The 10779-nt window shown below is 30.6% G+C and overlaps 1 long non-coding RNA gene across 1 annotated transcript; it reads right to left on the reverse strand.

Moving 5' to 3' along the window:
- Positions 1-8545: 8545 nt before the first annotated feature.
- LOC131657262 (uncharacterized) lies at positions 8546-9015 on the reverse strand. The gene is made up of 2 exons (XR_009300569.1): positions 8881-9015; positions 8546-8774 (listed from the first exon to the last, which is right to left on the reverse strand). It is a non-coding gene; the product is annotated as an uncharacterized LOC131657262 (long non-coding RNA).
- Positions 9016-10779: the final 1764 nt, after the last annotated feature.

The following is a 10779-nucleotide window of genomic DNA, read 5'->3' on the forward strand; positions in this document are numbered from 1 at the left end:
ACAAATCTGCAGAGAAATATTTTTGAATATAGAAACAAATATTGTCTCAATCATCTAATTTTGGAAACTTTAAGTTTGGTGGAGATTTAATTCCTTTGTTCCAGATTAAATCTTTTTGACCTGCGCAAATCACAGAGATATATCCAAAGTAAATATCATAGAATCAATTTAAAGCAAATTGAATCTATTAAGATTCCAAACAATCTGTGTTAATATTAAGTATCAGAATGTCAAGACATCAGTCAGGACATTTGGTTTTTAATGTAAGTTCATATCCAGTTGTATAAGGAGATCAAGATGTTATTACATATTGCTTAACATCTTTCAAGCACCATGTTTTGGTAAAATTCTGCCAATCCAAAATCCTGGATCTAATAATCTCCCCTTTGGTAAATTTTGGCTAAAACAACCCAAGACCAAACTGCATAAATATATGTCAATTCAAATGCAGTAACACAAACATAAGCTACATGTTAAACATGTAAACTTTATACATGAGGAAGAAGATAAGTGATACTCCCCCTCAACACAATGTACATGAGGAAGAAGATAAGAGGTACTCCCCCTCAAACACAATTCCAATATACCATCACGAACTCTCCAGGTGAAGGATCACATAATTCAGAGCACAAGTCACAAATATGCTCATAACTCAGACCACAAGACACAAACAAAATATTAGAACATTCAACATGATATTATGCAGACACAACCACAATAGAAGTGGCAACAGGAGAAGCAAAAACGGACACAAACAAAACAAATAAAAACTCAACTCCCCCTAAATTGTTGAATTCCTCAATTTAGAGACTAGACTCAATAACATTTTCTTCCCCTTTTTGGCCAAAACTTAACAAAATTGAGTAGAAACTGACACAATAAACCAACACAAAAAAAAACATGAACTGATGCTTAACCCCACAGACTCAAACAAATAAAAAAAATAAAGACTCTCCCAAGTCTAGACTGACAAGAACAGAAAATGATGAAGAAACTAAAAAACAGAAAAAATAAACTTTACCCAACGGGACATAAACTAACGAGGGAAATAAACTTTCGGAAGATTTGCTCATTGTTGAAACACAGTTTGTGAGAATGGCGAGGTTGTAATGCCTGTAAATATAGGGAGAGTTACATATAGTGTAATGAAAACCTTGCTTGTAATGATATTCCAGTCAAGGAAAGCATTTTTGGAAGAAGATAAAATCATTCTTAGTAACAGTGCATCATTCATTATAGGAGAGATACACATTTCTTATCTTTTTTTCTCTTTTCCTAAGCTTTGACTGCTGGAAGATGTTACAACATTTAAAATGACATCCCATGCCATTGAAAATGCTCTTTTTTTAGATTCCTCAATCATAAGATGAAGGCATATAGTTGGCAAACCAACTAGATAGTTACTACCATAATTCTTCTATAGTTCAATTCCAAAGTTACCCCTCACATTGTTAGTGTAACTTGCACCTTAAATTATGATGAAAAATACTTCCTGTAACTTCTCAGACATATCAATATTAGAACTGTCAATATTTGCTTGTAGAAAAACTTCTAACACCATGGTGACTTTGAATCAAATACTTGTTTCTATAAACAAGCTTAAATCCTTGAGTTCCTTGATTATAGCTTATCACATAACAATGTCATGACGTTCAGTTTGACATTATACACTTAGTAATCATCCTACAAGAGAATACATCTTTCTTCAACATTGTATCAATATTTTAGAGATAGAGGAGTATAAAATAAATTCTTACAATGCAAGGGAAGTTCAAGAGATTCAAATTTGATTCAAGAAGTTTGACCCAATTTGACAAGTCCTTGAATCTATGATCAAAAGGGCATGAATCTTTCAATTTTCAACATCTTTTAGTGCTTATTTTTGAAAATTATTCTCCTTAACATCATCAATAACTTCTCTTTACAAGTAAAGAGGAAAGTTATCGAAGAAGTCATCAAAGATGAGAAGACATTATAGGTCCTCCTTTAAAAGTTCAAGGAATTGTGTGCCAACTTCAAAGAATCATAACTTGCTCTTTTTTTTAATCATTTTAAGCCTAGTAATTTTGCATATTAATATTGAATTAGGCTACTTTAATTCATCTTTGAGGATCAAGGACAAATTTTGAGGGGAAATTCATCAATGAATGGAAAACACTATAGGTCACCTTGTGGACTTAGTGAAATTTCAAGTATGACATGCCTATCTTCAAAAGTACATAATTCTTTCATTTTTTAGAATTTGTGGGAGGTCCTTTTTTCCAAATGTTCCATTTGAATGGAGGACCATTACATCTTCAAGGGTCAAAGCCAAACTCATGTTCTAAGATATTTAAAAATACCATATCCTTTGTGCATAAAACCTGGTCATGACATGTATGATACAAGGCCCGACCTAGTTTTTCAGGTGTTTACCTCAATTTCCCAAGATCATATCTTCCTCCTCAAGCATCCATTTGATCCCATTCTTTTTTGCATTATGTTCTATGTAATGAGGAGAATATTTGGCCTAAAGAAAATCACAAAATGCAGGAGGCAATTTCAAATGGCCTTGGTTTGAAAATGGTGTCTCAACTCTGACCATAAGCGCATAAAAGGTTTTGCATAATCACTCTAATTCAAATTGCAAGCCAAATTGATGCGCGTTTTGAGTTTAAACATGATTAGTGAAGTGTTCGAAAGAAGTTTGATCCATAAAGCTCAAGTTTTGGAAGCGTTTTGATGGAATTCCAAGTAACACTTTTCACCTTTGCAAGTTCACACAAATTCAATAATTTTGTATCCTTCTCACATGTATGAGCATTGCATCACCCTCATCAATAAATAAGGGTCATTCCTCGTTCATTTCCGAAGCTTTTGAGAGCCAAAATACCCCTGCTAAGATCCCATTTGAACTTTTAACCTTTTAATTAGTTTTTTCATTTCCAGAACTCAAACACTCAAAATCTTCATTCATTTAGCTTTCTTGACCTTCATTGAAGCTAACCAAACTATTAGCAAGTCAAATCGTGCCTCCATTGAAGCTCCTCAGTTCAATTTTCAAAATCTTTTTGTTGAACTTTGTTCAGGTAGAATTCTTCACTAATGCAACTCAAATTTGTGGCTAATATGAAGCATTTGATTCGCTAATTATCATTGCACAATTAATTTTGAGGTTTAGTGTTGTTGGATGCATATATTTTTAAATCCATTTTCAAAACTTCTTCTGGTTTTTTTCAAAACTTTTTTTCTTTGAAGAATTCCTATTGAATTTGTTGGCTGGAGGTTAAAAGTGACCTACGTGTCATCTTCAACCAATGAGAAAATGCCATTTGAATTATTTCTATTGGCTGATGTTTTAAACGTTTTGTGTGTTTGCCTTGGTTGAGGTCTGTGATGCGCCATAAGCTGATGACCATTGGACCTGTCCACGTCATTTAATGAGATAGATCCAACGCTATTTGTTTTTTCATATTTTCATATTTTTATTTTTATTTTATTTCTTTTCCTTTTGAAAAAAAATAGTTCGAAAAATACAAAAAAATACAAAAATATTTTCTCATTCATGATTTTATTAAATATTTTCTCATTTATGATTTTATTAAATATTTTCTCATTTAATATTTTCTCATTTATTTTTAATTTATTTCTTTCCTTTTGAAAAAATAGTTTGAAAAATACAAAAAAATAGTTTGAAAAATACAAAAAAATACAAAAATATATTATTTCTTTTCCTTAATGAGATAGATCCAAAAATTATGAAAAAAATACAAAAAATAGTTTTAATTATTTTATCATTTGATATTTTTAATATTTTCTCTTTTTTTCTTTGAGTTTTAATTGGTTTAAAAATATTTTTGAGTATTTTTAAATTATGAAAAAATTTGGAAATGATCTTATAATAGTCATTAACTTCTAACCTTATCTTTTATGCTTTTTAGTATCTTATGCTTTATTTTACCATCTATTATTTATTATCATGTTTATGTTTATGTTTATTTTTCCTTTGTTCATTTGGACATATGTTTACTTATGCTTGTATTTTCCCTTTGTCCATTTGGACTTTACTTTTGTGCTTAATACATTAATAAAGACTAAACCATAAAAAAAATTAATGAGGACTTGGACTTTGGTTATTATAATACCATATGCTTAGAGGATGGACTATTGGATTAGGACCTTGGTACCTTGGCTTTTAACTTATTGATATTTTGAAGTCCTTGGGTTTCATTCAAAGGCATTGGTTTGATTTTCTCTGTGTGCAAGTTGTTTTGAGTTCTATATTTTGTCAGAAGTCCTTGGGGATTACTGTTAGAACAAGATTTGTTCTAATCAATATTCTTAGTTTTGATGATAACAATGTATATGAATTTTGTATTAGATAATGTGGTACTCTAATACTATGCAATTTTCATTTCAGGAATTACATAAAGAGTATGCACAAAATCAGCGCAAGAAGCACTGACTCAGAAGGTTCAGCATGCAACATCAGAACATGGTCTGGCAAGACATCAGAAGATGGTCAAGCAGAATCAGAACATGGTCTATGGAAGCATCAGAAGAACTTGAGATCAGAAGCAGAAGCACTGAAGTTCTCATGGTATCACGCTAAGAAGCACTTCAAGGTCAGAAGACAAGAAGATGCTCTGCACCGAGCTATTTGACTCTGATGATATTCAAACGTTGTTTACACAAACATCAGATCAGAAGCAAGTACAAGATGGTAGGCTACGCTGACTGACAAAAGGAACGTTAGAAGCTATTAAAGGCAACGTCAGTAGACACAGCGAAAGCGAGGCTCGAGGTAGTTGACAAAAGAGTGAAACATTAAATGCAATGCTGTACGGATCACGCAATGCATTAAATGCTCCCAACGGTCATCTTCTCAAACGCCTATAAGTAGAAGTTCTGATGAAAAGCTGAATACAACACTTGCGCAAACTTACAGAAACGCTGTCAAATTCAAAAGCTCTCAAACTTTATCATCAACCTCACTACACTGCTGTTGTAATATCTTAGTGAGATTAAGCTTAAACTTAAGAGAAAATCACAGTTGTGATAATAGCTTATTAAGAAGCATTATAACTCTTAAAAGAATTTTTTTACATTAAGTTGTAAGAACTAGAGTGATCAAGTTGTGATCAGAATACTCTAGAAAGTCTTAGAGAGTATATAAGCAGTTTGTTCCTAGAGTGATCAGGTTGTGATCAGTATACTCTAGAAGACTTAGAAGTTGTCTAAGTGGAAAACCATTGTAATCTTGTGTGATTAGTGGATTAAATCCTCAGGTGAGGTAAATCACTCCAAGGGGGTGGACTGGAGTAGTTTAGTTAACAACGAACCAGGATAAAAAACATTGTGCAAATAGTTTTTATCTTACAAGTTTTAAAGCTACACTTATTCAACCCCCCCCCCCTTTCTAAGTGTTTATCTATCCTTCAATTACTCCATGGAATTGTGATTGAGAAATCCTCTGTATACAACTGTTACTCTGGTCAATTTTTGCCTTAAGTTCTTGAAGTTTATTCCAAAGCATTGGTTTGCAAGTTATTCATGTGAAGATGTTAAGTCGAACTAAAAAAAGTTCATCTTGTTCATTGAAGCTTTGAGATAAAATAAAGACTTTGCTTGATTCATAAATCATTTGAGGCTTATTTCATCTAATACTTGGTATTATACTTGCTTGGTTTGTTAATCCAAGGATAGGAAATCTACATTGACTTCTTTATGTCAAATGCTGGCTTCTTGTTGGTTAGACTTTTCCATATCTTATCATTTATTTTGTGCTTTAGGATAGTCCCTTCATCTCTTGCTCTTTTCTTAAATTTTCAAAACTTTCTCCCTCCTTTTCAAAATCTTTTTATAATTGTAAACATTTAAACTTTTTTGATAAAACTTTATTTCAAAAAATTTTGCCCTTGGTGGCTTTTCTTCTAAAGATTTTTTTTCTAAAGTTTAGCCTTGAGTAATCATTATGGTGGAGATGCAGTCCCCTAATATATTGATATTGATTTATATAATTGATTCTTTCCCACTTGAAAGAGTTAGTGGCATACTTATTGTTTTTTATCCAATTTGAAGCCCTTTTTCATTTGTGATGCAAAGAATCCATTTGTTCTCATGTTCAAGAATGACTAGATGAGTTTTTCCTCCTATGATGACAAAGTGTCTATCCAATTTTAAACCAAACCTTTATTTTCCTCTTGAGAGGAACTACAAATGCTCTGAATTCTCCATTGTACTCAGGAAGTATGTAGACACAAGATGCTACGTCTTTCCAGGAATAATTTTAAAACCAAACACAAACTTTCTTTTGCACACAACTCTTCTCTCACAAATTTACAAAAAGGTTCCCGTTGAGTATCATAAATGTGAGGGATGCTAACACCTTCCCTCATATAATCAACCCTCGTACCGAAGATCTCTGATTTTTTTTATTAGTGTTTGATTAAAAAATTCTTTGGGTTTATTTCATTCTTTTCCCATTTCAGTTGGAAACAATAAAGTGTGGTGGCGACTTTCACTAAAATATTATATGGGGCTTGTACATCGATGTCGTGGAGTTCTTAAATTGTGTGTATACTCTTGTGTGAATGACGTAATTCTGAGAGAGAATTACGGTACGTATGTCACTCACGGGTAATGTGAATTGCGTTACATACAATATTATATTGTATGGTGCATATCTGTATGTCATGCATCACCATGTCGTGTTTTATGAAGACAAGCCTAGGTGGGAATCGATGATGGGTGCCTAGTCTCGTCTGGACTCCAATGGGAGTTGAGTGGAGATAAGTCGTAGTTCAGGGGAACACACATGGATTATCCGAATTTCGACGAGAATCGGGCTGATATTGACAAACTGTATTTGGTTGTGCTGGTACCACATGCATAGAGTCGTGATCATTGAGTTGCATTGCATACATTAATAAAATATGGATTGTGTACAGTGAAGGTGCATTATATTATGATGTTGTTTGTGTGTAAATGAGAATCGTTATCGTGGTGGCTTGTTAGTGGATTCTACTCCTTAGCATGTGACTTATACCATTTAATTATTTGAACAATTTTTCACCCCTTTTTTTGTTGTTGTGTCTGTGCTCCTTGGGGAGTACAAGGGATCAGGTACCTGAGTAGCTCCTAGATGTTTGTGTTGCTATTTGATCGAGTCTTAAGAGTCGCTCTGATACGTAACACCGGGGAATCGGGAATTTGTTATGTTTCGCATCACATTTTGATTTTAACATTGGACCACAATGAGGTGGAATTTGTTGTGTTAAGTCCTGAGTGTCGTGAATTAACTTTAATTTCGTATTCTGTTACATCATTTGGTAACGAAATGTTATATGAAATGATTTTATGTCATGAGTTTTAAGGGATGTCAATCCTGCTTTACTGATATTATCTAACTCAGTTTATAAATATTTTATAAATAAAAAATGGGAAAAGTAGGGTGTTACAAAATGATGTATGAGCTCAACGATTGAAATGATTTATACCCTAAATCTGTTTGCAATTGTTTAATCCTTGCAAACACATTCCAAACATCTCTAATTAATCAATTGTCTTATGTATTGTTGATTGACGTGTACATGGATTCTCGCATGATATTACGTTAATATAATAAAGAGCTCATGGTAATTCGTGTTTCTTGTAAGGGTTGGAGTACCCCTAATACTCCATTCTTAATCAAGAGTTTCTTATTTAAAAAAAACCTAATCAGATGACCAAATGCAATCCACGAATCAAAGAAATCCCATAGATATCATGTAAAAACAAGCAAGTGTGGACAAAGAGATGAACCAAAGATATCACACAAAACCTTAATTCACTATGAATAAGATATATGTTGATAAATGGCCAATTTTAATTCTAAACTGATGAATGGGTATCAATGTAGTCACTCAATCAACTAGTAGGGAGATGTGTCATTGGAATCCTATACCCTAATGCATGAACTTATTACTATGCAATGCCATGTAAAATAGAATGACGTGGATGATCAAGATCAAATAAAAAATTGTCAGGTCAAAATTTGGGGTGTAACAAGATCATGCACCAATCGATTAATAAATATGCAAGGAAAGTAAATTGATATATATCTATATGCAAGGAAATCTTGGAGGTTTAATAAACTTTCAAAATGTCAAACCCCATCGTCATAGGATAGTTGGTTGATTGCACCATAGAAAAAGTGTTATTAACTTATATATGAAGAAACAACAAATTTATTAACATCCCTCAAATTTATAAATAACACAAATATAACTTCTCTTGTTTTTTTCAATAAATACTCTTATTTTGAATAATATTTAAAAAATTATATTTTAATATTTTATAACATATCAATCACTAAATTAGTTATTTTTAAATAATTGAATTACATGTTTTTATCAAACCCGTGCAACACATAACTAATTTATCTAATTATAACTTACATTTACTAAGTTTTATGGAGAACTTAGAGGCAACATTATACATCCAAAATTAATAAGATATGAAGAAATTACATTATAGTAATTTGTATTATCTTATTCATTTTATTGTTGATATTTTAGAGAGAAAAAGTCATAATTTCAAAGTATATAAAAATACAATTCTTAGTTGGAAGCATAAATCATAAATGACAACTTATGAAATATTCTACCATAAATTATATTTTTCATATTTTTTATGTATATTTCTTCCTTATAACACCATAATAAAATAACAGGTTCCTTGAACGCACGTGACTCGGGCTTCAAACTTATCCCCGATATACATCTTTCTACAATCTTCATGAGTTTCACATGGAACTGTAATAAAAAATTGAATAAAAATAATATTAATAAAATATGATAAAAGATTATGTAGAAACTACAAAATGAAAAATAATTTTTTTAAGGGAAAACAATGATTTACGGCTAGTCGCTAAAAGAAAGAATAGGGAGAAAAACAAAACTATAGCATAAAGAAATTTGATAATTTTAGCCATATATTTTTATCTTTTAATTTTATAAATGAATTGAGAATATTAAAGCAATGCTAAAAACTGTTAAATATTTTAGTACTAAAACACATAATATATTTTAATATATTTTATTGTCCTTTTGCACACTTAATAAATGCCTCTTAAGCATATTTAGAAAAGAGGTAACAAAAATACTTTATAATCTTTAAGCCTATTTTTAAGAAACTTTTCATCCTCTTTGGTGATAGAAAATAGACATGTGTTTTTAAAAAATTTGTTAAATTGTGTTTAAGTTATCTAAATGAATAATGTAGAGTTATGAAGACAATATGTATAAGTGAAATATAAGTATTAGGGATTGTAATGGGTATCATAAACGTGTATTATTTATTGTTATATTTTTTATTGAATAAATATGATATTTGTATTCACTCTTTATCTGTGCGGGTATCAATCACACGGATATCTATGAATTTTCAAAAATATACATTTATTCATGAATACCATTTTTTTAAATGCGAAAGAAAAATTAAAGTTTTATAATTTTCCTTATATGATGTAAATATAAAAAATAACTAAGTTTTGTAAACAACAAAGGTTTAATAATATGATGTAAATTACTAAGTTTATGTAATTTTTTTTTATATGATGACGTAAATAAAACATTACAATTTGATAGTAGTTAGTGAGTAGAACTTACTGAGTTAATGCAACTGATTAGGGTTTTGTGAAATACTAAATTTAATAATTTAAAAAATATTTGAATCATTTTGATAATTATTAATGCATAGAGTCTATATCCGTAAGAAACACGTAAATAAATATTCATATATTTACTTGAAGACACCCAACAAACTATTCATAAATTCGTACTCGTGAAAGATTTTACCTTTAGATATCCACAAATTTCATTTATTTACTTGTAGGTACTCACCATTTTAATTTATTTAAATAAAAATTTAATCTTATCCCTCAGTTTTGAAGTTAATTGATGGGTAATGTAGTTCGGGGTTAGAGCTTCGATTCTCAAATCCTACAATTTCAGGTTTTATTATCCAGATTTAAATTAGTAGCCAAGGAGAAAATATTTTTATTTAATAATTTGTTTATTTTTCTATATTTTAGTTTGAACATGTATTACAAAAACATCTTTTTCCCATTTCAGAAATATATACATTATTACATAACCATAGTTTGTTTTTTTTTAAACAGATACTTTGTACCTTTTGCTCATTTCTCAAACAGAACCATTGTATCAAGAATATTCATTGTTTAAAGCAATTCGAATTATAAAATGACACATGTAAACCTTATAATTATACAACAAATCAAAACTAAAACAAATGGTTAACTAACAAAAGTAATAACCAACATTTAAAGTCTTGTACGCCCTCCAAAATTTCTTTTTTGTTGTTTGGCATCAGTCGTTAAACACCTATAATTTGAACCACATTTGAAACCAATTAAGATTTCCAACAACACAAAATTAAATCTTAAGTAAAAAGAATATAAAAAAAAGTAAATGAGTAAATATATGTTACTAAGTGATATAAAACGTTTATTTACAATTTTTTTCATACCCCCTCTAGATCATCATAGCAAATAGCAAGCACGTCATCATCGAAATCCTTTTTTTTTTTGACGAGAGACGTACATGTGTTGTGAAAGAGTTGGTATCAAACTTAAAATCTTGATTTTCATCTCTATCAAGAATAAATTTTGCATGAAGAACAGTTGACCATCTTGTGTTTGAAAGATTAATTACATAAAAAACTTGTTTTGCTTGGGATGTCATGATGAATCGTTCGTTAATATAAGTCTCCTTTCAAAGATTAATCCATGTGAATCCT

The sequence above is a fragment of the Vicia villosa genome, linkage group LG3, assembly GCF_029867415.1.
Source record: "Vicia villosa cultivar HV-30 ecotype Madison, WI linkage group LG3, Vvil1.0, whole genome shotgun sequence".
In the NCBI taxonomy this organism is placed as follows: domain Eukaryota; kingdom Viridiplantae; phylum Streptophyta; class Magnoliopsida; order Fabales; family Fabaceae; genus Vicia; species Vicia villosa.